At 49.6% G+C, this 26,822-nt stretch overlaps 1 long non-coding RNA gene across 1 annotated transcript in view; it reads right to left on the bottom strand.

The window, feature by feature from the left end:
- The window catches only part of LOC144807876 (uncharacterized), a 49,915-nt gene extending 34,564 nt beyond the window's left edge, over window positions 1-15,351 (bottom strand). Inside the window, exon 1 of the long non-coding RNA XR_013606491.1 lies at window positions 15,214-15,351. This is a non-coding gene — a long non-coding RNA (uncharacterized LOC144807876). The remainder of the gene's footprint in view (window positions 1-15,213) is intronic.
- Between the last annotated feature and the right edge of the window lie 11,471 nt (window positions 15,352-26,822).

Below are 26,822 nucleotides of genomic sequence, written 5' to 3'. Positions count from 1 at the left end.
GGAGGGTGTTCCATGGTCTTGGTCTTGAAGGCGAGGTGGGAGAAAGATCTGCCGCTGGAGGTTGCTCTTCGGATGTGGGGGACTGTGGCAAGGGCAAGGTCTGCGGAGCTGGCAATTGGGGGTGTAGAAGCCGAGTCATCTGTTGAGGTATGCTGGTCCAATGTGTAGTGCTTTGTGTGCATGGGTGAGGAGCTTGAAGGTGATCCTCTTGTTGATGGGGAGCCAGAGCAGGTCTCTCAGGTGGTCTGTGATGTGGCTGCGGCGAGGGATGTCTAGGATCAGGTGTGCGGTGGAGTTTTGAATGCGTTGGAGTCCTTTCTGGAGTTTGGCCGAGGCTCCTGCGTAGAGGGCGTTTCCGTAGTCCAACCTGCTGCTGACGAGGGCCTGTGTGACCGTTCTTCTAGTTTCTGTGGGGATCCACCTGTAGATCTTGGAGCATGCAGAGGGTGTTGAAGCAGGAGGATGAGACGGCGTTGACCTGTTTTGTCATGGGGAGACTAGAGTATGAACCATAGGTTGAGTGCATGGTCGGTGGGTGTTGGAGCTGTTCCCAGTGCGGTCAGCCACCAGGAGTCGTCCCAGGCCTAGGGGGTGGAGCAGAGGATGAGGATTTCCGTCTTGTCCGAGTTTAGCTTCAGTCTGCTGTTCTTCATCCACTTGGCAACGGCTTTCATTCCTTCGTAGAGGTTGATTTTGGCAGTGAGGGGGTCCTTGGTGAGGGAGAGGATCAGCAGGGTGTCGTCGGCATTGGAGATGATGTTGAGGTAGTGCAGTCTGGTGATGTGGGCAAGCGGCGCCATGTAGATGTTGAACAATGTTGGGCTGAGGGATGAGCCCTGGGGTACGCCACAGATATCGGTGGCTCTCGGTTCTGCCGGAAAGGAAAGATGTAGTCCAGTCCAGAGCCTTGCCTTGGATTCCAGCGTCATGAGGCGTGCGTAGGGTGCGGTGGCAGACTGTCGAAGGCGGCTGACAGGTCCAGGAGGATGAGGGCCGCGGTTTCTCCATAATCCAGCAGGGATCTGATGTCATTGGTGGCTGCGATGAGGGCAGTTTCGGTGCAGTGGTTGCTGCGGAACCCGGACTGGGACGGGTCCAGGATGCTGTTCTCCTCGAGGTAGCGGGTCAGTTGTCTGTTGACAGTCTTAATTGATGACCTTTGCTGGGAGCAGGGCGATGGGGCGGAAGTTCTTGGGGTCAGCCTTTGATTTTTGAGCAAGGCATTGATCTTGGCGTGCTTCCAGCTCTTCGGGAAGGTTGCTGTCTCGAAGGAGATGTTGATAGCCTTCCGGAGATGGGGTGCGATGGTGGTGCTGGCTTTGTGGAAGATGTGGTGTGGGCATGGGTCTGACGGAGATCCGGAGGGGATGGTGTTCATGATTTTGATGGTGTCATTGTAGTTTGTTGGTCCAGGAGCGCAGGGGGTCGGTGCGGATGGTGGACGTGCGGACGGAGGTCTCAGTGGTTGTCGTGGCGGTTAGACCTTGAAGCGGTCGTGGATGTCTGCGTTCTTGCGATGGAAGGTGGCAAGGGAGTTGCACAGGTTTATTGTTTTTATTGAGTTTTCTATAACACTGGCCAGACCCGATGGCATTGGAACGCTTCACAACCAGATTGGTTGGTCAATATAGCGAATACAATACACAGAAGGCTAAGCGATCAACAAGTCCAACACGTACAAGTCATATAATGATTCGAAAGCGCACAGAGTGAGCATACAGCAGGACCACAAATAGAATACGCATACCAATAAGAGATTCAACTGGCCCTGAGGCAGTGAGGACAAAGTCATATCCGTAGCGAGGCCGACCCCAGGAAAAGGGGAGGGAGAGGTTAGTTGCAGGAACGTGCGATCTGAAGGCAACAAAAGTTCGGATTAGAGGGTTATGTAATTGGATTCGGGAAGGCACGTTTGTGGTAGCGGTCTTTTTGTTGGGGTTTAAACTTTAGAAAGGAGGAAACAGTTCAGATGTCGACCAGGATGGCGCTCCAGATTTTCGGAGCATTCCCAGCAAAGGAGCGGTTAGCAATTTTCTGTTTCCGAATTCCTAGGGGGATGAGCAGGAGGAAGTTTGAGCTTCTGAGTGTTCTTGCTTGACAGCCTTTCTTGAGTTTCGTGGCAAGGTATTCTGGTTTCCCTGTGTGCAAGGCTTTGTGAGTCAGGCAGGCTGTTCTAAAGCTGGCCCGCATTGCTACTGGGAGCCATTTTAGATCTCTGAGTGCGGGAGAAATGTGGTCAAATTTTTTCACTCCCGAGACCATTCTGGCCGATGCATTGAAGGTGGTTTTTAGAGGAGCTAGGTGGGAGGGGGGGGTACCAGAGAGGGTTGCGTTCCCGTAGTCCAGTCTGGATAACTCAAGAGATTGGGTGGCTTGTTTGAGATCCGCAGGTGGAATGTAGGGTTGGACTTCGTTGAGCAGTTTCAAATTGAAGAAGGAGCTCTTGGCAGTTTTTAATGTGGTTCGCCATAGATAATTTGTGGTCTAGGAGGATTCCTAGTGATTTTACAGAATTATTCAGAGCATCACGTTGAGAGTGTCAATAGCTTTTAGCCACTCGGAAACTTGCGGGTTTTCTTCCTTGTTGGAGATCAGTAGGATTCCTGTTTTAACTTGATTGAGTTTCAGGTGGTTTGAGGATAGCCATTCTTGGACTTCTTTGAGAGTATTATTGAGCCTTAGGATGTCATTGATGGAGGAGGATTCCAGGTAAATCTGGGTGTCATCTGCATATAAGTGGAAGGGGATGTTGGCTTTATTCAGAATGGAAGCGAGGGGTAACGAATAGTTTCTTACCTGCCGGTGTAGTTTTGCAGCTTGAAGATCTTTCTGGATTCACTATGCTGTGCATATTCCGCAATCTGGTGGTTGGGTCCGGAATCGTAGTCTTTTTTTCCGTAGCCCAGGTGGGCGTAGACGTCCCATCATTTGGTGTACCTTCGGTGACGTCGGCGTGCTTCCGGCGGAAGCTCCCACCCTTGGGCGCCATCTTCGGATTCTTTTTTCTTTTCTGTGCTTGCAGTGAATCCATGGCTATGTTTGTTAATCCTTTTTTAAACGGAATTCTTTTCACGTATCTTGTAAGCTTCAACTTGCTTTCTTTTCTATGTGTTTCCACCTTCTTCTCCAGCCTCATCTGTCTGGCGGAGGCGGGTGGGTTCGCTAGTGAATCCAGAAAGATCTTCAAGCTGCAAAACTACACAGACAGGTAAGAAACTATTCGTTTTGCAGCGTGAATCTTTCTGGATTCACTATGCTGTGCATAGATTTTGTAGCAGTTTTGTTAATTTTGTGGCGGCTGGGTGGAAGATGAGCGTTGGTTGTTGAATATATGTTGAAGCACTCTTTGTCCTGCTTGTTCATATGTACATCCACGCAATAGTGCTTAGTGAATGTGTGCACTGAAGCCCATGTTGCTGCCAGGCATATGTCCTGAATTGGTGTGTTGGCCAGAAAGGCAATTGTTGCTCCTTTCTTCCTGGTCCAGTGGGCCTGTGCCCCTCCTATTAGCTCCTGCCTGCTTGCTTGTGGCAGAATTGTATCGTTTGTGCGATCCATCGAGCTATAGTGTTCTTAGTCACTGGTCTACCCATGTAACTGTTTGCGAAGGACACGAAGAACTGTTTTGTCTTCCTGTGATCCTTCGTCCTTTCAATGTAGTGCATCACTGCCTTTCTTGCGTCTAGAGTGTGGAGCGCCCTCTCAGCGCTTGTCGTGGGGTTCTGGAAGAAGCTATGAATCTGAATACTCCGATTCATGTGGAACCTTGACACCACCTTTGGCATGAAGTGCGGGTCTGTTCTCGTCACGACCCTGTCACTGTGTATCTGGATGTAGGGTTCCTGCAGTGTTCGTGCCTGTAGTTCGCTCACCCTATGTAGCGAATGATTGCTACCTGAAAGGCCGCTTTCATTGTCAGCATTTGCAGTGATGCCTTGTGGATGGGTTCCAAAGGTGCTTTCATGAGCTCGGTCAGTACCACATTCAGGTTCCAAGCCAGCGGCGGCATCCTTTTTGGTGGCGCTATTCTCTTAGCCCCTACCAGGAATCTTTTTACTACTTGAGATGTAAAGAAGCGAGGATGAGCTTAGCTTGGCTCTTATTAGGTGCGAGAGGTATCTTAGCACAGTGGATTCCTTGGTTAGCTTTCTCTGGAGTTTTTTCTTGCAGCACCATTGAGTGAATCCTTTCTATTTTCCCCCATAGCACTTGCGTGTGCTGGGCCTCCTTGCCTCTCGCAGCACCCGTAGGGTGCTCTCTGGTAGTTTCAGATGTGCAAACTCCAAGTCCTCAGGAGCCAAGCTGATAGGCTGAGGCCCTTCGGCTCTGGGTGTAGAACTTCTCCCTTTTCCATGGAGAGTAGGTCTTTTCTTTTTGGGAACTTGTGGGGTGGACCCTGTGCCAGGTCTGCCTGGCCCATTGTGGTGCCACCAGGATGAGCGTCATGTTGCTAGTCATGCATTTTTTGAGAACCCTGGGAATCAATGGTATCGGGGGGAAAAGCGTAGGCAAATGTTTTTGACCAGCTTATCCATAGGGCATTCCCTTGGGATAGTGCCTCTGGTTGTCTGGATGCAAAGTACTGGAATTTTGCATTCTGGCGTGTTGCAAACAGGTCTATTGTCGGAGTGCCCCACCTCCTGAATAGTGTCTCTGTTTCCTGTATGGGGAGTTGCCACTCGTCGGATGCTGAAGTTTACCTGCTGAGCTAATCTGCTTCTACATTGTCCTTCCCTGGCAGGTGTATGGCTAGCAGGTCTATTTTGAGTGGTATTGCCCATCTCCAGATCTCCTGTGCCGAGCTTGACAGAGGGAATGATTGTGTTCCCCCCTGCTAGTTGATGTAAAACATTGTTGTGGTGTTGTCTGTCTGTATCAGCACCTTCTGGTTGTACAGTTGTTTCTAAAAGGCCTTGAGGGCAAGCACTGTTTTCAGCTCCAGGAAATTGATGTGTTTGACCGCATCCCATCGGCTCCATAGACCCCTCACTCTGAGCTTGTTCATGTGTGAGCCTCATCCCTTCTGGGATGCGTCTGTGGTGATGGTCACTGTTGGGTCCGGTGGCGTTAGAGGCTTTCCTATTGTTATCCTTTCCTTGGTCCACCACTTTATTTCTTCCTGCACTTTGTGCATTACAACCACTAGATCCTCCCAACTTCCTGTAGCTTGTGACAGTTGCTGTTGCAGCCACTCTTGGAGTGGTCTCATCTGCAGGCATACATTGGGGACCAGGTGTATGCATGACGCCACCATTGCCAAGATCTTGCTCACTGTCCTCGCTGTCAGAGCTCGCCCCTTCTGGTAGTGACATTTCTCCCTCAGTAGGCTGAGTGTCTCTTCTCGCTGGTTAACACCCTGCATTGGACGGTGCTGATTTGAGCTCCCAGGAAGATCTTCACTTGCTCCGGTTCCATCGAGCATTTTCCCCAGTGTATGGAGAATCCCAGGCTTGCTAGCGTTCTTGTGACCTGTTCTGCAGGATCTTTGCATGTCTTGTAAGAGCTTGCCTTTACGAGCCAGTCGTCGAGGTAGGGGTACACGTGTATCCCCTTTCTTCGCAGATGTGCGGCCACTGCTACGAGGCATTTGGTGAATACCCTTGGTGCGGACTTTAGACCGAATGCCAGGGTTCTGAATTGGTAGTGATCCTAATTTACTGTGAATCAAAGCATGTGCTTGTGCTTCCTGTTCATGGGGATGTGAAGGTACGCATCTTTGAGGTCTATGGTGGATAAGAAGTCCCCGACCTTTATCTGTGGGATGACCTCTTGTAGGGACGTCATCTTGAATTTTTTAGTCTTTACATATTTGTTTAGAAACCGTAGATCCAGGATGGGTCTTAGGCTTTCGTCCACTTTTGGCACCAGGAAGTAGTTTGAGTACACTCCCCTGTTCAGTTCTTTGAATGGGACCGGTTCAAAGGCCTCTTTGAGGAGGAGTTCTTGAGCTTCCTCTTGGAGCAAATGCAGCTCCCTTCCTGAGTGCTCTCTTTTCTTTGGCTTTCTGTTTGGTGGTCTCTTTTCCAACTCTATGCCATATCCGAACTGTATGATGTGGAGTATACACTTGTCTGTGGTTATTTTCCTCCACTCGGAGGTACAATCTCAGCCTGCCTCCTACTGGTGTTACATGTTCTTTTGTGTCTTGTCCGTGTAGCCCTCTCCTCTTTGCTTTTCCGTGCTCTTCCCTCGGAGGGTTTGAGTGGGTGGGCACCTTTTCCTGTGTGAAGTCACTTAGAGGGTGGTTGTTCACAGCCTCTCCTTCTCTGGCCCGCCCGTTTCCTCTGCCGCGAAAGTACTGGCCCCTGTTCTGGTAGTTCCAGTTTTGCTTCTGCTGGCCCTGGTTGTCACTTTGTTGACCCTGGTGGAACGCCTGGTGTGGTTGTCCTTGCTGGTTTCCACCCCTTTTGTTCGGCCTCCGCGTAGGAGTGCCTCTTCTCATCCCCCTGAGTTGCAGGACCCCCATGGACCTTGCCGTCTTGTGGTCTTTCTTCAGTTGTGTGAGTTCCTCATCAAATGGGGCTCCGAACAGTATTTCTCTATTGAAAGGGGTGTTCAGGATGTTGTTTTGAACCTCAGTCTTGAAGCCTGAGATCCTGAGCCAGGCTTGCCTTCTCTCTGATTCCTATAGCCATCAGCCTGCTGGATATTTCTGCCCCGTCCAAGGCGGTCTTCAGGCACGAGTTTGCGTTGCTTTTCCCCTCTTCCACGAGGTGAGCGGCTCTCTGCTGGTGTTCCTCTAGGATGTGTTTGAGCAATTGGTTCATCTCGTCCCAATGCTGGTACTGGTGCCTGTTGAGAAGGGCGTTGGAGTTTGCCATCCTCCAGTGCATTGCTGCGTTTCTCTCAATTTTTCTGCCTGTTAGGTCCATTCGCCTGCTTTCCTTGTCAGATGGTGGCCCAGATGTTGTTGGGACGTTGGCCCTTCTTCTGGCCGTTGCGGCTATAATTGAGTCTGCTGAAACTGACCCCTGGATGTAAGGGGGATCCTGGGAGGAGAACTTGTACTTCTTCTCAGTCCTTGGCGAGACGGACCTGCAGGTAGCTGGTTCTCTGAACGCCTCTTTGCCCTGTGCCAGAATACTCTTGAGCATGGGCAGGAAGTGGCTTTTTGTCTGTGCGGGGAGCAGGAAATCTGCCTTAGCCTTCTCCTCCTCCAATTTGGCTTCATAAGCTGCTGCAGCATTCTTGACGACCTCATAGTGGGCCCCAATGTCATCTGGCGGCGATGGCCTCGAGGGGTATGTCTCCACAGCCTCCTCCGGGTTTTCGGCCTCAATGTCCTGCCAATCCTGGTCCTAAGCCGTCAAGGATCCAGAGTCGTAGCTCGAACGCGGGTCCCCATAATCACCCTCTGTGTAATAGAGGTCCTCCTCTTCTCCCTGCTCCGAGGGCTCCGGAGTTTTCTGCAGCTCTTCGGCGTCGAACTCCTCGTGTTCTTCTATCTCTTTGAGGACAGTCGTGGGCTTCGAGGGGAACCTGAAGCTTTTAATTTTGTCTTCGAAGTCCTTCTTCCTCTGGATGATGTTGTGAATCTCTGCCTTGAGCCTTCTTTCTCTCCATCTGTGCGGCCTGCTCGGCGTCGAGCGTTTCGGTCGCCCTCTTAGGCGGCCCCGTCGACGTCGGAGCGGCTCTTTCGAGGTCGAGGGTCCCTTTTCGGGAGCTTGCTTTGACAACCCTTGTTTTTCGCTGGTCTTTGCCGCCTGGGAGTCCTTCTCGAAGTATCCGCTGGGCTGTTTTTCGGGGACCGCAGCTTCGGTCGAAGATTGACGCCGGTGCTCCCTTCGAGGCTCTAGACTCTGATTTTCAAGAGTCAACCTCAGGTTTTCGAGGCCCTGTCGAGGGTTTCGGAGTCGTAGACTCTCCTACCTTGTCTGACGATTTCTTATCGGTCTCTGCGATCGTGGAGACATCTGGACCTTCGGCGATGTTGTCCTAGTCGTCGGAGAGGCCCAGGTCGTACAGCGATGGGGCCTTGCCCTTGCCCTGCATCGTGTGGTGAGCGGTTTTTCCCGAATCCTCAGCTTCTTCGGCGTGAAGACTGAGCAGGCGTTGCAGTCCTTGCTCCCGTGGTCGATAGGCAGACAGAGGTTGCAGACCGGGTGCTGGTCTCTCTGCACGTACTTGTGGTGGCAATTACGGCAGGTTTTAAATGGTGTGTTGTCCATTACTGCGCTCAGGGGGTCCCCTGTGTGTGCATTCTCCGTCCCGGCTCTGATGATCTCCTCCTGGTCTTCGAGTTTTTTCCTGAAGAAATTCACTTATTTTTCTCCTCCAAAACTTCTGGAGCTTCACGCGACGATCCAGACCTAACGGCGGAAAAAAGAATCTGAAGATGGGGCCCAAGGGTGGGAGCTTCCACCGGAAGCATTCCGACGTCACCGAACGTACACCAAATGGTGGGACGTCGACGCCCACCTGGGCTACGAAAAAAAAGAAGAAAAAAAAAAAAGACTACGATTCCGGACCCAACCACCAGATTGCAGAATATGCACAGCATAGTGAATCCAGAAAGATTCACACTGCAAAACATGTAGATATTGAACAGTTGCAGAGAGAACAGAGCTTTGGGGGACGCCTCTGTTCACAGGGAGAAGGTCGGAGGTGTATGACTTGATTTTGACTCTCTGGGAACGATTCTGGAAGAAGGATGAGAACCATTGTAGAACCTGGTCTTCAGCCCCAACTCTCTCCTTGAGGGCCTTGATGAGAAGATTATGATCCACTGTGTCGAATGCTGCTGACAGACCGAGGAGGATGAGTAGACAGCGGTGGTCTGAGTCAAGGGAGTGACTGATGTTGTCGACAATGTTAAGGATTGCAGTTTTGGTGCTATAGCCTTTTCTGAAACATGATGGATGTTGATCTAGAAGGTTGATGATGTCATTCTGTTTATTCAGTTGGTGGAGCACGCATTTTTCCAGAAATTTTGGCCAATAAGGGGAGATTGGAGACCGGTCTAAAGTTGTTCAAGTCTTTTTAGTCAAGGCCTGTTTTTTTTTTAGGAGAGGGGTAACTTGTCCGATCTTGAGGCATTCTGGTATGATACCGTTTTTCAAGGAACTGTTTATGTTTTCGCACCAGATAGGAGCGAGGGCGAATTTCAGATCTTTGACCAATTGGGAGGGTAGAGGGTCCATATTGTGGGATGAGGCCTTCGATGAGGCGATTAAGTTGAGAATCTCAGTTTCCGAGACGGGATCGAAGGCGGAACAGGTGCGTGCAGGAAGCCTACTGGAGGAGGATTAGATAGTTATAAGGCTGTTGCCTGGAGGAGGTAGGTTAATGTCAAGGGAAAGTTCGATCTTGTCGATTGTCGTTGAAAAAGTTGATGAAGTTGTCGCATAAGGCTTTAGAGGGATGGACGAGGGAATTAGACGGTTTGGAGGTTTGCTTTTTAACTATGTCAAATAGTTCTCTTGGTCTGTTTTTTAAACTTGTCGAGCGCATTGAAAAAGAAGTAGTTTTTTCCTTTAGTGATGTGGTTTTTGTACTCTTCTTGCTAATTTGAGCTTTTCACAGTGGGTGGAGGAGGCGTTCTTTCTCCAGAGCCGTTTCTTAGGCTCAGAGTTTCCTTCTTTCATCTTTAATGTCCTTGTTAAACCATGTTCTTGAAGGGATGTTCCTGTTTTTTTTATTTCACGGGGCGAGTTGATCTAAGATGGAGGGCACTGTTGTGTTGTAATGTGCTGTGAGTTCAGCGGTAGAGAGGTCTGGGGAGATGGGAAGGAGGGAGACTTTCTTCTAGATAAGTAGTGCAGATCTGCAACAGATTCCTGGACCACTTGCAGTGGGGGGGGAGGGGGTCTCTAATGGGGAGCTGGTGAGCGAGCGAAGGTGGGATGTCGTTATTGTTGGAGCTGGGGTTGGAGAGTTCCGTCACGATGCTGAAGAGCTCTTTGCTGTTGTGTGCGTTGTTGTCTAGGCGGTCTTTGAAGGAGGCTCTTTTGGCGGATCTGATGAGGTGATGGGTGTCTGCAGGTGGCGTTCTTGTGGGCTGTGTTGCTGTCCGGGGTCTGTTCAGGGAGCAATTTCTTCTCTTAGTTTCGGAAGGTTTGCTTGGAGGCCTTGAGGGAACCAGCTGGCTTTATTGTTGGTGTGTTTGTTGGAGGGTTTCTTGATCGGGGAGAGGGTGTTGACGCAGTCGATCCACTGTCTAAGGTTGCGGGCGGTGGTGTCAGGGCGGGTCGGTGGGCTCCGGGCGAGGGTGGTGGTTAGCTAGTCTTTGGTGACTTTTATCCAGCAGCAGCGGGGGATCTGTGGGGTGCGGTGGGTTTCCGGAAGGTGAAGTGGATGCTGCGATGGTCGGTCCAGTGGAGTTCAGTCGTGTGGTTGAAGGAGAAGTGGGCACTTGCGGAGAAGATGGGGTCAAGCGTGTGGCCAGCGGACCGGGTAGGTGTTGTGACGAGTTGTTAGAGTCCGAGGTTGTCGATCACGGTGGTGGAATTGCAGTCGTCGTTGTTCGAGGTGGAAGTTCAGGTACCCGAGAAGGATTTAGTCTGGAGGCGAGAGTGTGTGTACTGACTAGGTTAGCAATGGAGTCGCTGAACTGTGGTCGAGGTCCGAGGGCTCTGTAGACTAGGGTTCCTCTGAGGGTGTTGGGAATCGGTGTGGATCTGGAAGTACAGGTGTTCGGCAGTGCTGAGGGTGTCGTCTGTGTTGATCAAGAGAGTGTTCCTGTGGACGATGGCGATTCCTCCTCCTGCTCCGTTGGTGCAGTCCCTGCGGGTTATCTTGTAGCCGTCCGGGATGGCTATGGCGATGTTGGGTGCCGAGGCGGGGTTCAGCCAGGTCTCCGTCAGGAAGGCGACATATGGGGAGGTTGAGTCAAGTAGCCCCCAGAGTTGAACAGAGTGTTTGCTGGTGTTGAGGAGATTGCATCTGAGGTAGTGGAGTTCTTTCCTGGTGGGTGGATTAGCGGATCGAATGCTATTGAAGCTGCAGTTCTGGCAGGAGAAGGTTATTTGGTGCGCTTCGGGCGTCTAGGAAGCAGGTGTGTGATCGTCTGATGTTGAGTGTGTGGAGGGGTACTGCTATCGTAGCAGCATCTGGTGTCGTGGCGTTCGTGGGGGCCAGGGATTCTGTAGCTGGGTGCGGTCCAGGCGCAGACGGGCTTGCCTTAGGCACGCCTTTGGCGCGATCGCCATAAGAGGGGGGAGGTGGGTGGGAGGAGCAGCTGGGAGCAGACAAATGAGAGCGGGCGGGAAACTGGAGTGAGAAACAAGGAGGGGTACAGAAAGCAAAAGAGGTCACAGGGCACAGAATAGCGCAAGAGGGGAAAAAGGAGGAATGAAACGAAGACAAAATAAACAATGACAACAAAAAGCAATAAAGTAACAGTGAGCAACCAAGGGCCTACCACTAGCCACTAGGGATGAGGCACAGGTTGTAGCCTGCAGGTGGAGGAGGGCCTCCAACTTCCTCCAGCAGCAGCAGCAGCTGGGCTAAGGCAACAGGCGGTTAGATTTTAAAGTTGGACCAGTGCGCTTGGTTTTTGTGTGAGGTATGGGAAGACATCGCGGAGATAAGAGGTAGAGCCGGCAGATTTTGATGGTTAGCTAGGGATTTAAGTTCATTTCACAGGGCAGAGATTTTGTTGCCGAAGAAGGATGAAAATTCCTCGCTTGATATTAGGGGTTTAGGTGTTTGTTTGGAGCTTTTCCCTAGTGTGTTGGATTGGTGTTTGACCAAGTTAAACAGCTTGCGAGGTCGATTTTTGGCGGCAAGCTCTGTTCAGAAGAATTCTTATTTTATAGTTGAGGATTTTGTTTATTGTCGGAATTCCTGGTCTGGCGGAGAAGTTTTAGATGGGTTGCTGATGGGTGTTTCCAGTTTTGTTCAGTCTGGCGAAGGTATCTCCTCTCCTTGTTGAGGGATCCGTTGAACCAGGTCATCAGGAATATCAGATATAGTGGAGGAAGTCTCACAATGTGCTGCCACTTTCCCGTGATCAAGGTTCTTGGTGTCTCTAACCCATCGTTTGGTAATCACAGGTTGTGCTGTTCATGTCTCGTGGGTGCTAGGCAGGGGGATGGTGATGGCGTGGTGGTCAAACCAATCACAAGGGTCAATAGAGATAAGTTTGACCTAAGCAATGATATGTCAGAGGCTCCAACAAAACATTGGGAGGAGGGATGGCGCCTCAGCAATACAGAGTTCTCACTCTCATTGGCCCATTACATCCCCTTAGCTGGGCATCTTGGCCAGGCAAAGACTTGGAGTAGGAAAGTTGTCCACTTCTACTGTCCAAACATGTACCAGAAAGTGAAGGAGTTTTGCAACAACTGTGTTACCTGTCAAGCCAATGGCAAAACGGGTACCAACCCTAAGCCCTATTTTGTTACATCCAAGTTAAGATTTTGGCATTTCACAAACATAATTCTAAAAGAATACATAAAAACGCATTAGAGATATAGACATAGTAGATACATTATCATCCATATAGTTACACATTCAGCTCATGATGCATCTGCCACCAGCTGCACATCTTATACTTTCGGTGGCCTAACTGGACCTCATCGATCGGTTTCTCATGGCTGGCTCACCAGTCCACCCCCCACCACCCTTACAATAAGGCGTGATTCCGGCAACTTCCAGTTACGGACGATATCTTGTTTGCCCAACAATGTGGCCATCCCAATAACGTTTCTCTCCAGTCTCAGTCATCTAACTTCCTCCAAGAGGCACAACAGGGCTGTCCTCAGGCAGCCCCATTCTGTCTCTTGGAGGAAGATCACAATGACATACAAAAAGTGTGAGATGCACATCCTCTTAAATAAGGCTACCCGTCCTATAGCGATTAGAGGCAGGAGGCCCCATTTCCACAGGACCTAGTCAGGGTGATCATAAGGGGCTGAAAACTAAGAGTCCAGGCCAGGGCTTGGCAGTGAAGAATATCTAGAGATCTAAATATTTGAAGGAGACAACATATCGAGATCGCAGGGTGCCAAGAATGTCCTCTTGTGTTTTCAACTAGTACCAATAGCGACCTGTTCATGTTTTTCTGCAGACCACATGCTTCACAATATGGGTTGAGGCGTCTGGTGCTGAAAGACTGCAGGTCAGCCAGAAATAATAGGATGTTATCCGCTTACAGAGCTTTGCGCTTTTCAGGATCCTCCTCTTAAAGCCAACCCAAATGTGGGTGTTGCATCTGATAATACGTGCAAAGAGTTAGATTACTAGGGTAAGTAATGGAGACAGATGACAGCCCTGGTTGGAGCCCCAGACTACTGAAAAGGGCGAGGGATAGGGCTCAGTTTACCTGAACTTGGGATGCAAGGGAATTGTATGGTAGGCTGATGAGTCTGAGGAAGTAGGTTCCAAAACATGCATGCTTCAGCACAGCTTCCAAGGTCCACGCCCCAGTGTAAAGGGCCTTTTCAAAGTCAATTTGGACGAAGACCAGGGAGCTGCTCAAACGGGACAGCTGGGACAGGGAGAGTTGTACCCTCCGTGCACAACAGCAGGGGATCCTGCCAGGCATGAGCCAACATTTGTTCTGGGTGGACTAGGTAACTCAGTTTCTGACTTAATGTAATCACTCGGACTTCCGCAAACACTTTGATGTTTCTTTTTTTGAGAGGGATGGGCATATACGAGGCGCAATATTCTGCCGGTTGGTTGGCCTTGAAAAATAACAATGGCAGTGCCCAGGTTTGGGGGTGAAAGATCCATGCTCTGCCACCTCAGTTTAGAGGGCCAGTAGGTGAGGGAACAAACGGGCCAGGTTGCTTTAAAGGAATTTCACGGAGAACCAGTCTGTGCCAGGGGTCTCGCCTGAATTGAGATCTGAAATAGCTATGTTTATGTCCACAGTTGTGAGCGGTTGGTCAAGTTCTCGGGCCAGAGACAGCAGGGAATCAAGTGTAGGGGGAATGTCCTTTAGCAGTGGAAATGCAGCTCCTGTGGGGGTAGAGGGGTTGCCACTTAGAAGTCTTGATACACCGCGAGGACCTGAGCTACCTCAGGCATACTTTCATGAAGCGTTCCATGAGAATTTCGAATGGCCGGTACGGTTCTAGTCAAGGCCGCATAAGCTGCCGGACAATATAAGAGCTTGCTAGATTGGTCTCTATGTTCGGAGACCAGCTGGGTCAACGCTCTCCCGCACTGCCTAGCATCCTCTATGAAGATCTGCTTCAGGGTGGCCAGAACAGATTATCTCTATGGACTGGTGGTCCTGCAACTGTCGCTCAATGTCACAGAGGCCCAGCCACAAGTCCACCACTCCAGATAGGATCTGGGCTTCAAAATCCCTTACCTGTAGCAGTTGGCGTATCTCCTTTCCACTTACATGTCCCTTGGTCAGACCCCCTTGAGGTGGGTTTGCTGGACACCCATAGGGGTTCCAGCAGAGGGCTCAGTATTACAGTTTAGCTTAAATGAGATCTGGAGTTCCTCCGCTATAAAGTCAATACAGTCGTGGTCTACTAGATGCCAGGCGTTGAAGCGCCACATAGCTCGTAAGTAGACTGAAGAGTTTCCATTACAGAGATGAAGGGTGTGTGATGTGAGATGCCTCAGGGCAGGAAGTCAATGGATGGGAGCCAAATCTGACTGATTCAATCAGGATTTGTAGAACACAGCAGCTTCACCAGTGAGGGTCTCTAGGTCTGGAACCCATTTTATGCTCTGCTGACACGTAAGTGTACAAGCGTGAGGGGTTCCATAATCTCCAAGCATCGCTTAGGACATTTGAGTAGGTCTACAATGTAAGTTGGGATGAGAGTGTAATTAGGCACAGCCAAAGGGCCTCGGAAATATCCAGAAAGGGGTCGGAGAAAGCGTTAAAAAAACACCACATCTACCAATCAGATAGTCCAAGTAGCGGGGGCACCACAAGGTCATGGGGTGCCTGCAGTGTCCAGTGCAACATATGTTGGGGAACGTAGGCAGATAAGAAGTTCTGGTGTCTAGTCTCTAGAGTGCCCTCCGTTTCTATGTACCTCCCCTGCAGGTCAATGTAGGAGGAGGACAATGACATTGGGAAGGCCTTGTGCAGCAAGATCGCAACCCCTCATGAACCTCTGAAGAAACAAGCATGAAAAACTCAAGTCACAGCCAAACCGGATGAGCAAGGGACAGTGGGACCCTAAAAGATGTGTTTCGTGGAGCATGACCACATCCTAGCGAAACCGCTTTATATAACAAAGTACAGGCAATCCCTTATCGATAAAGAACATAGTTTACATTCCAGGAAATTACCATTACCATGTGTGGCAGGGCTGCAAAGTGGTGTACTGGCCACTCTCCTCATGAGAGGCCTCCCGGTCCAAATAGGGATAGACTCAGTGGAGCCATAGAGCATGTTGTATGTGAGTGGACCCAGTGGAGGAAATTTGTTGTTGGTGCCTGCAAAAGAAAGTCAGAACAATAAAGGAAAACAGAACATTAACCCATCCCACCACACCGCCCCCCTCAACACATACTCCTAACTATGAAGCATCTGTCGCCAAACATTCAAATATAAAGAAACTAGTAGGGTGTCAGGATTAAATCCTAGGCTCCCTGTTGCCCAATAGAAGGATCATGGTAGCTGACAGCAATTTCTGATTATCACAATAAAACAACAAAAGAACGTAAGAACACAGGATAACACTCCCTCCAACCCATAACCAAAAAGACGACATGTAATACAGCAATAGAGTAGTTCACAGCTTATGTAGCAATGGTTGGCCATCCATGAAAGGGTTATTCTGCACCTCTCCATCTGCGGGGGTCAAGTGAGTGGCTCATGTTCGCCATCTCGAGTCTGAAAGATTGTGGGGGTGCCAGAGAGCGACACCTTTGGGTCAAGAGCTTCTGATTCACTCCCAGTAGGAGATGAGCTCACAGGGCTCGAAAAATCTGAATAATTGTATTAGTCCTGTAGGTCTAATACCTTGAAAAATCACCTTGACCTAACTGCAACCTACTTGACCTCTACAAGTGTGCTCTCGCTACTACAACAGAAAATCACATGCAGTACAATGACTGAAAATATATAAGAAAACAGAAGCAGAATCTTTAGTATGTTCTTGAAACAGCAAGAAGATGATTTATTCTCTCCAGACTCAAGAGATGTGATGAAAAGCCGACACGTGTTTCGTCGTGTACAGTTGAGTCAACACGACTCTTCAGGGCTTGAGAAATAATATTTTCCTTGGCGCTTGGTGATGGGTCTGGGCTAATGTCCGAGTATTGGACGTTACTTGCCGGAGAGAGACACGAGTCTAGATGTGACTGAAAAGAAACGGTCCGTCCCTTTATACTAGTCACGTGGACGGTACTGCTTTGTTTGACATTAAGTATTCATGTATGGCCAAAATCTTCGTGTTTGATCACTCTGTCTGACTCCTGGTGTGTCAGGAGATAAGCCGGGAGGGGATCCGTCTGTAACTGGACTAAGCTCGAGACGAGTGTGTCTCTCAACAGGGCGATGCGCTCTGTGGTTGAATCCCTCCTCCTGTAGTTCCCGGTTGCCGTCTCTCTGTACGGAGAGACGGCAACCGGGAACTACAGGAGGAGGGATTCAACCACAGAGCGCATCGCCCTGTTGAGAGACACACTCGTCTCGAGCTTAGTCCAGTTACAGACGGATCCCCTCCCGGCTTATCTCCTGACACACCAGGAGTCAGACAGAGTGATCAAACACGAAGATTTTGGCCATACATGAATACTTAATGTCAAACAAAGCAGTACCGTCCACGTGACTAGTATAAAGGGACGGACCGTTTCTTTTCAGTCACATCTAGACTCGTGTCTCTCTCCGGCAAGTAACGTCCAATACTCGGACATTAGCCCAGACCCATCACCAAGCGCCAAGGAAAATATTATTTCTCAAGCCCTGAAGAGTCGTGTTGACTCAACTGTACACGACGAAACACGTGTCGGCTTTTCATCACATCTCTTGAGTCTGGAGAGAATAAATCATCTTCTTGCTGTTTCAAGAACATACTAAAGATTCTGCTTCTGTTTTCTTATATATTTTCAGTCATTGTACTGCATGTGATTTTCTGTTGTAGTAGCGAGAGCACACTTGTATATACCTTGTTTAGTCCCTTGACTTTTTAGACGGTTAAGGGTGTTTTTCCGCCTGCTCTGCACGCACTACATTTCTGATTGTCTATCAATACCCTGTAACGTTTATCCTAGGCAGTGCGCCAGAATAATCTGATTTTCTAAAAACCCCACTGAAGTGTTTCTTGAACCTACTTGACCTCAGTCTCTGAAAGCGGAGCAAATGTGACAAGATTTAAAGGCATCTTTATTGCTCATTAGCTTGGTGAGCAATAAAAATGCCTTCAAATCTCATCTTGTCACATTTGCTACGTTTTCAAAGACAGAGAACAAAAGTTTGTTAGTTTTCCTATTCGCCAGAAAGGGTGAGTAGGACCTAAAATTAGCTCTTCCTTAATTCTACCTCGCAAATGCGAGCGGGCGAGTGGATTGGTCAAGCCCTAGCCAGTAACCCTTGTCTCCTGTGCTGGTTCGGTCGGCCCCTGCTTGAGTGGGTTGTCTTTCCCCCATGGTACTCGAGAGAGCTCTAGGAGACCCAGCTGTCCTAGAGTTTGTGCATCTTCAATTCTGGTGGATCGGAGTAACCGTTGCCCCATTGCCCACTTCCATGCTTGTTGGGGAATGTCAAAGAAATAGGTGGAAGAGTTGAAAATTACTTTCAGACGGACCAAGAATAGGAGCATATATTGGATATGATGGGCCAGGAGTTTGTTGAACACCCTCAAACAAGCATCTGTGCGGCAGGACCGCCCGGGTGTAGTCTGAAGACCATGAGCTTCGTGTTGAAGCGCAGATCTTGATCCTCCTTGAAGATGACATTCCGATAGTGGTGGTTGAAGATGCAGCCTATCATGGGGCGAGAAACCATTACAGGCGGCCTGTTAGCCATGACCCGATACTCCCTCTCATCCAAAAAACAAAGAGACAGCTTATCCAATGGGACGCAAGAACAGAACCATTGCTCCAGAAAGCAGTCTGTCCCGGAGGTCTCTACCCCCTCTGGGAACCCAATGAGGCACAGGTTGTTTCTCAGGAATTGCTTTCGGCACCCTCTTTTCGTTCTTCCAGTGTATCCATTGTGGAGAGCAACTAGAGACCTGCAGTTTAAGGGTTGTCACTTCATCTTCAACCACGGAGACCCAGGCTTTAGCCACCCTACCTACTATTTTGTGAGTATCTTAGTGCAGGAAGATACATCCACCCAGAACTTATCCACTTTTGTCTGTACTGCTTCCCTGGAGCCTTGAATTGCTTTGAGGATGATGGGCATGGCAGTTTATTGTTATTGATGGGAGAGTTGGTTTGCGGTCTACCCGGTATGTGCAGTAGGTGCAATATAGTAGTATTTTTGTGGCCAGTCTCCAACTGCAGAGACACATTCGCCATGGGAGGGTATAGGCACAACCCAAGTGGCCCACTTACTACAGGGCAGCGCGAGCAGCCAGAAAAGGCAGACACGAGGTGGATCTTTGAGAATCATCGTTGCAGTGCAATACCCCAATTAGATACAGTGCAGGATTCAGACTTCGGCAGTTCCCCACACTTATCCAAGCACCACAGAGCCATTGAGGCAGTCTATGACCTCTTAATCAAGAAATGATATATAAAGCATGGCATATCACCTGTGAGTGTCTCAAGGCACTGGAGCTGCTCAACTGCTTTGTGGTGATTTGTTGATTCGAACAGCCAGGACTTGAGCAATTTCCTGAATTGCCGGGGTGATTGGGTTAGTCAGGGGGTGCAGTGGAAGGCCGTTCCAAGCTTTGGGCACCAGGTGTGAGGAGCGCCATCGGCCATTAACTTGGCAGATCCGAGAAGTTGTGTGCGAGAAAGAGGGAAGAAGATGGCAGGTGTCGGGTCGGTTAGTGGAAAGTTATGCTTTTGTTGATTTATGTTGGTCCTTCAATGTGCAGGACTTTGTATGAGTAGATCAGCATCTTTAACTGGAATCTCTTCTGTATCTGGAGCCAGTGGAGCTTCTGGAGGTGGGGTGTGATGCTGGTCTGTCTGGGGCGATCGAGGAAGAGTTTTGCAGCTGAGTTTTGTATTGACTGTAGACTCTTCAGGAGATGTGCGGTGAGTCCTATGTAGAGAGTGTTCACACCGTCCAGCCAGCTGGTGACAAGGGCCTGCATAACAGTCCTTCCAGTGTTGAGTGGGAGCCAACTGAAGACCTTGCCAAGCATGTGTAGGGTGTGGAAGCAGGCAGATGAGAATGAGTTTACCTGCTTATTCAGAGATAGCTTGCTGTTCCAGATGACGCAGAGGTTGCATACGGGGTCTGTCAGGAGGGGGAATCGGCCAAGTTAAGCAGGCCATCGTGCATTGCTCCATGATGAGATGTTGTTCCCAAAGATCAAGACTTCCGTCTTGTCAGGGCCGAGCTTGGGATAGTTGTCCTTCCAGTCAGCAGCATATATCATACATCTGTGGAAGTTGCCTCTGGTGGTGGAGGGGTCTTCGGACAGCGAGAGGATGATGTGGGTGTCAAGTGAATAGGAGATGATGTTGAGTCTGTGCGATCTGACGGTGTTGGCCACGGGATCATATGCATGTCAAAGATTGAGGGGCTGATGGATGATCCATGTGGGATGATCCATGTGGGATGTAGATCTGCTCAGGTTCTTAAGTGAATGGTGGGAGAAGGATTCTCAGAGTTCTTCCGTGTGAGGTGATCCATTTGAGAGGGTCTCACTGGATTCTCATGTGGTGAAGTCTGTTGATGAAGAGGTGAAGGGAGACTGTTGAAGAAAGCTGATAGGTCCAGGAGGAGGAGGAGGGCTGCCATTTTGAAGTAGTCCAGGAGGGCCCGGATGTCGTTGGTGGCTTTGATGAAGGCTGTCTTGGTGCTGTGATTGGTTCAGCATCCAGATTCAAAGTAGTCCAGGAGACTGTTGTGCTCTAGTTGTTTGGCGAGTTGCTGGTTGAATGTCTGAGACCATCTGGTGGGAATGGGCCGTTAGATCTTCAGTTCCGCTGGGTCAGCAGATGATTTCTTTATGAAGGGCTGCAATTCAGCATGTTTCAAGTCTTCAGGGAAGGATGCAGAGGTAATGAAGGTGTTCAAGACTTTGAGCTCATCGTCAATAGTCCTGCTCCTGAGGTTGAAGGTGGGGTGGTGACAGTGGTCTGTGTGTGAACCTGAGTACACAAAGTTCATAATGGTGATTGTGGCTTAACTTGTGAGGGTCCCAATTGGTGATCAGGTGTTGAGGGTGCAGTTTACGAATGTGAGCAGGCTGATGCGGTCGGCGATATGGGGTTACGGTTTTGAAGTGTTCATAGTTGACAGATCTGGTCATGGAAGAAGTTAGTCAGGGTGTCACATTTCTAGGGAGGGGATGGTGTGGTTCTTAGTGGCTGCGGGGTTGGAGATCTCATTCATGATGATGAACAGCTCCTTGCTGCGGTTTGTGCTGGCTTCTATGCGGTCTGCTTAAGCGTACGTTTTTTCTTTCAGGGTGGGGTGGAAATGATTTAGAGATGTCTTGAAGCTGCTATGGTTGCCTGTCTCTTTGCTAGTGTGCCACTTCCTTTCAACTTGCCTGCAGTTGCATTAGGTGGATTTCAACTCAGCAATGAACCAGCTGGCTCTTCTGAAAAGTCATGTGGATCTGGCTGGCTTGGCAGTGGTAATTAGGTCAACTCATTCTATGATCCACTGGGAGTAGTTCTTAGCAGCCGTTTCTGGGTCTGGGAGGTGAGCGTTTAATATTGTCCCACTGTTTTCCGGATATATTTTTGCAGTTTCTGCGCATGGAGTTGGGGGCATGGTGCCAGTGTTGGTAAGTCTTGAGATGGTGAAGTGGATGCGGTAGTGGTTGGCCCAGGTGAGCTGTTAGACCAGGTTGAGCTTGACTAGGTCTTTTAGATGTGAAAATGGGGTCTAGCGTTGTAGGTAGGGTAAGTGACAAGTTGTTTGAGGCTAATTCGGGAGTGGATGAGGGTGTGGACGGGGGGGGGGGGGGAAGAAAGCACAATGAGGGAACACAATGTAGCAGATTTTTAACAATCATAGTCTAACAATACGGAGTGGAGCGACCACATCATAATGAAGTCGACAACAGTATCATCGTCGGGTCAGTAGGGAGAACACAGCACACTAGGAGGAGATCTAATAAATCAGGCAAGAAAGAAAACAGCACACTTGAGAGATAGTAGTATAGCAAACAGGCAGAGGAGAGAGTGAGGCACCCAAACAAGTCATGCCAGGTATAGGCATATGACTTCTTGGCTGTCAATAGTGGCCTTCCACCAGTAGAACCAGAATGCGAGCCTTGCCAAAGTGCAAAAGGCTACTTGGGCTCCATGCCCAGTGCTCAACTGAGAGGCTGCATACACCTGGTGATATTGCTATATGGCAATTAATGAGGGATTCTTTAAGTGCATTATTCACCCATGAGGGTTTCAAGGCGCGGGGGCAGCTCCAGTCAGTCAAAGAGCCAGGTCTTGAGGTTCTTCCTGAAGATGTGCAGGGTGGGGCATGTCTGGTGTCAATCAGGAGCTAGTTCCAGGTCTTGGCTGTGATATAGAAGGCTCTCCTACCCATTCTTGCTCTGCAGATGCACATGTGGTTCGGCGAGGGCAAGGACGGCGGTTCCTCTTGGGTACATGGAAGGAGATTCTGTCGTTGAGATATTGGGGTCCGGTGTTGGAGACATTCGTGGCCATGGGTGACTATCTTGAAAGTTAGTCTCTTCTCAACGCGGAGCCAGTGGAGCTCAAGCAGGTGTTATGTGATGTGTCCATGTTGAGGGACGGCGAGGACAAGTCTGGTTTCCGGTGTTCTGTGTGGTCAGAGACTTGTTGATAGTGGTGTGGAGGGCGTTTCTTTAGGACAGTCTGATGGTTATGAGAGCTTGGGTGACAGGGGGTGGGGTCAGGGGAAAGAGTCCATTTGAAGGTCTTTCGTAGGATGCAGAGGCTGTTGAAACAGGTGGAGGCGACAGCGTGGACTTGTTGGGTCTTGGAAAAGGAGGAGTAGAGTACGATGCAGAGATTCCGGACGTGGTCAGTGGGGGATTGGGAGCAGCCGAAGGCAGTCAGCCACTAGATGTTGTACCAAGCCAAGGGGGGTGGGAAGAGTCAGAGGACCTATGTCTTCTCTGAGTTGAGCTTCAGGCAGCTGCTGCTCATCCGGGATGCAACGTCCTTCATGCCTTCCTTCCTGAAAGTGGAGTCTGCTGGTGAAGGGAGAGGATGAGCTGGGCGTCAGTGGCGTAGGATACTATGCGGAGTCCGTGCTGTCCAATGATGGCAGCAAGGGGGGCCATGTAGATGTTGAAGAGCGAGTGGCTTAGTGACGATCCTTGGGGTACTCTGCAGTTGATTTCTGTGGATTCGGAGAGGAAGGGTTGTAGTCTGATTGTTTGGGTTCTGCCAGTGAGGAAGGAGCGGAGCTGGTTGAGGGCCATTCCCTGTATGCCGTTGTTGTGGAGTCTGGCGGTGAGTGTGTGGTGGGAAACAGTGTCGAAGGCTGCTGAGAGGTCGAGTAGGATCAAGGCTTCAGTGGGTCCTTGGTCGAGGAGAGTGCGGATGTCGTCTGTGGATGCGAGGAGAGCGGTCTTGATGCTGTTGCTGTGGAATCCGGATTGAGGGGGGGGGGCGGAAGAATTGAGTTCTCTGCAATTAATTTTGTTAGTTGGACATTACCGGTCTTCTCAGTGACCTTAGCCGTAAAAGGGAGGAGTGAGAGGTGTCTTAGTTCTTGAGGTCCGTGGGGTCTGCTGAGTGTTTCTTTAATAGGGGTCTGACTTCTGAGCTTTTCCAGTCCTCAGGGAAGATGCTGGTTTTGAAGGTGGCTTGGATGGTGCATCGTAGTTCGGGAGTGATGGTGACTGTGGAAGATGCTGGGGGTCCGGGGTGGCTCCGGAGTGAATGCTTTTCAGGTTTGATGCAGTGTCTTTGGTGGTGACAGGGGTCCAGAAGGAGATGGTGGGCTGGCTGGCGCTGCTGGAGGAGGGGGTTGTTTCGGAGTCAGGCATCCGGTCGTTGAAGTTTTCGTAGAGTCCCTTGATTTTCAGATGAAAGTAGGAGCCAAGCATGTTGCAGAGGTCCTGGGAGGTGCTGATGTCCGTGGTTTCGCTGATGAATTCCTGGAGGACGCTGAAGAGTTCCTTGGGAGTTGCTGTAGTTGGCGAGGATCTCGTTCTGGATGAAGGTCCTCTTGGCGGATGTGATGTGTTGATGGTATTCCGTCATGGCGTTCTTGAAGGTGGTAGTCTTCCGCAGATTTGCTGTTTCTCCAGTTCTTCTCGAGACGTCTGCAGGCGAGTCTGGCATCTTGGAGGTTGATGGTGATCCATGTGGCCTTACTGGGGCGCGGTCTATCGGGAATACATAGGGGTGGAAGCTCGTCTGCACAGTTGGTGGTCAATTTGAGGAGTTATTTTGCTCAGAGGTTGGGTTGGTCCTGGTGGTGGGGGCATCGCGGTTGAGGCTGCAGTTGAGCTGCTCCTCTGTGACCATGCTCCAGTTTCTTGGGTTTATTGATAAGGAAGTGTACACAGTGGTGGTCCATCCATGGCGGTTGTGTGGTGTGGCCGAAACAGATGTTCCCACCTGTCAAGATGGGGGTTGAGGCTGTGTCATGCCTTGTGGGTAGGTGTGGTGACAAGCTGTTTCAGTTCGATGTTGGCGAGGTTTTCCAGGAGAATAGTGGATTGGGAGGGGTGAGGGGGCGCTTGTGTTGTCGAAGTGGAAGATCAGGTCTGTGATGAGTATGTAGTCCGTGGAGGAGATGCCGTGGGGTGCAATGAGGTCAGTGATGGTGGCGAATGAAGTCTGGAGTCCAGGAGGGTGCCAGGAGACGTGGTTCTAGTGCTGGTCTGGATGGCACTTTACTCATGCATGCCCAAGCAGGGGGAGGGGACAAAAACATCCCAGAAGGAGAGTGCTATTAGTGATGGGTGAATAGAGGCAGAATGCTAGGTTTCTGCCGCCAGACAGCCTCCCTTCAATAGAGGCATGAAAGAGGGTTCATCACACCACTATGAAAGTGCCACCATAAGCAACTAAAAAGGACACCGCATTGGGAGGCAGTCGCAGGTAGATCGCCGCAAGCGTCATATATGTGGCAACCATTCAAAACAGCCATCAGCGCGAACCCGGATAGAAGTTTTGCAGTCTTGGTGCCGGAAATGCCAGCCGACAGAGGGTTAACAAGGTGCTCAAATCAGTGTCTCGCCTCAATCTCGGTCTCAAGGTCTATCCTCATGCAGCGCCAGGGGGGAAAATCAAAGGGTGCAGCAGCCATTGTGCAGCTGCTTCGTTCACTGGTGTGAAGGCGGCAGCCATATTGTATTCGGTCCTTCCCTGTCAATGATTGGGTTAGCAGGAAATTATATTGCCGTGTCTACAACAATTATGCAGCTTAAAAAGCTATAGATGCCCTGACCTAAAGGGAAATCATACGGTATACTGGCAGGACGCAAATCTGGGGAAAAGTCGGTCACACAATAACAAATAACATCAAATGTAAATGTAATAGCACAAGACCCTTCTAGGAAACCCATTTGACTGCAGGCTACCAGGCATTTAAAACTTACTCCATCAACAATTCTGTTGTTGCTTCCACATGAATAAAAGATCACCTGTCTCTCGCCTAGTTGTCCTTGGATCCTAAAACTAATAATCAAACTTAAGCAGATGTGACACAGAAAAGTAAAAAATGGTGAGAATGCCAACAATGTGTGATAGTGATTGAATAGTGAACATTATTTGGCATACATGGAATTCAGAGAAATCGAATGAGGAGGGGGGAGCGGGGGGGTTGGGGGTTATGGAGAAGTAACCTAGGCCTTAAGGCAAACAATAGAAGTAGGTCACCATGCACTGGGTGGATAGCAATAGACTTTATTTGGTACAATGGGCTACATAGTACTCATGGTCCACAGTGCCATTCCAACAGCTGCCCTCTGCATGCCACGCTCGGACCTCACACTATAAGAAACAAAGCAGCAACACAATGTAAAACAGGCGAGAGACTAATCATCAACTCAATGTATAATGGACAAGAGAAAATGTGCCGTAAGAAGTTGAACAACCATGTTTAAGAAATCAAGGTGGATGATTTTTAAAGATACATCATCTGTCATGTGGATTCTGCCCATCACGCTCAACTCTAAAAAAGGTACAACCGTTAATATATAACGGGTGGGGGGCGGGGGATCAAAGGAGAGCAAAATCTGTCACATGTTAAAGAAATGCGGAGAGAAATACCAAAACACAAAATTTGCCAGACTCGCTGTGGACACAAAGCAGCAAGAAATGTGGTTATGTAAATTTTGAAAATACTTCACCTGCTTAGCGTGGCTTCTGCCTGCCACACTCAAACTTCACAAAGCAGAACACTAAGTGTTTACCTGGAGGAGGGTAAACCTGATGTCCAAAGGTAAATATAATAGACATTTCAACCGCATGTTTTAGTAAACATTAACGCTTAAATACATGTTTAAAGCTCAAAGCCGCATCCTTCAATGTGAAACCTGGGTACTGGACTGAGACCAACTCTAAGGCTGCTAGAAAGGATGGCCTCCAAAACATCAAGTGGCAAATGGGGCTATGGAAAAAGATCTGAAGTCTTTGTGGGCCCAACATCAAGGGGACATCTCATACTAAATTGATATTTTGGAAGACACTGCAAGAGCCTTCTTCTCATCCCTCTAAAGACCTGACAGTGAGGAATGTGTTGCTTATGGGTTAGGGGTGCCCGTCTGTGAGAGGTGGAGAAAAGTGGCCTCTGGCCGAGTTCGAGCCCCACATCAACCTAAAAAAGTGAAGGGCCAATAAATCAATCAGAGCTGGTAAAGCGCAACTACTCACTGGAAGGGTATCAATGCGATTTTGGGTGGGGGCATAATTTGAAGAGCCAGGTCATGAACTAGTTCATGAACCATGGAGAGTGTTTGCGTCTGTTGGAGGTTGAGGGAGGATGTTCCATGCCCTGGCAGCGAGGAAGAAGGAAATGTCTTCTGTTCTTCTTCATGCGTGACACTATCAAGGGGAAGCTGAGCAATCTTTGGGGTACGTGGAACAAGAGTCGGTGGTTCAGGTAGGTAGGCCTGGAGTTGGAGGCTTATGTGGGTGAGAAGCATGAAGGAGATTCTCTTCTCAATGGGGAGACAATGTAGTGTCCGCAGGTGTTGGGTGACGTGGCAGTCTCGAGGTAGGTGTTGGACTAGTCTGGTGGAGGTGTTGTGGACGTTCAAGTTTGTGGGTGAGGTTTTTGTTGATCAAGTCGTAGAGTGTGTTGCTGTAGTCGTGTCTGCTGTTGGTGAGGGCATGGGTGACTGTTTCCTGTGCTAGAGAGGAATCCAGTTGAAAGACTTTAATTGAGTTTGGGGGGTCCCAAGAGCAGGAGGCCACCATGTGTCATTCCAGGTGTATGGGTCCATGATGAGTACTTCAGTTTTGTCCATTGAGTTGTAGGCAGCGGTTCATCAACCTGGCGACAGCTGCCATTCATTCTTGGAAGTTGTTTGGAGATATAGGGTTCGTTGGATAGTGAGAGGATGAGTTAGGTGTTGTCTGCATAGGATACAATGTTGAGTTTGTGGGATCTGAAAATGGGTGCAAGCATGCCATGCAGACGTTAAACAGGGCAGGGTTGATGGAGGATCCTTGGGGGAACTCCGCAGGCAGTCAGTGTGAGATCCAAGAGGAATAGTGGGAGTGTGAACTGCTTCGTTCTGCAGGATAGGAATAAGCAGATCCAGTCAAGGACCTTGTTCCGAATTCCTGCGTCTTGTAGTCTGTGGGCCAGGGTGCGGTGAGATACAGTGTCAAAGGCTGCGGAGAGGTCCAGGAGGATGAGGGCCACA

This window comes from Lissotriton helveticus, chromosome 1_2 (assembly GCF_964261635.1).
Source record: "Lissotriton helveticus chromosome 1_2, aLisHel1.1, whole genome shotgun sequence".
NCBI lineage: Eukaryota > Metazoa > Chordata > Amphibia > Caudata > Salamandridae > Lissotriton > Lissotriton helveticus.
The sequence above is the reverse complement of the archived record's forward strand: the minus strand, read 5'-3'. Positions and strand labels throughout refer to the sequence as shown.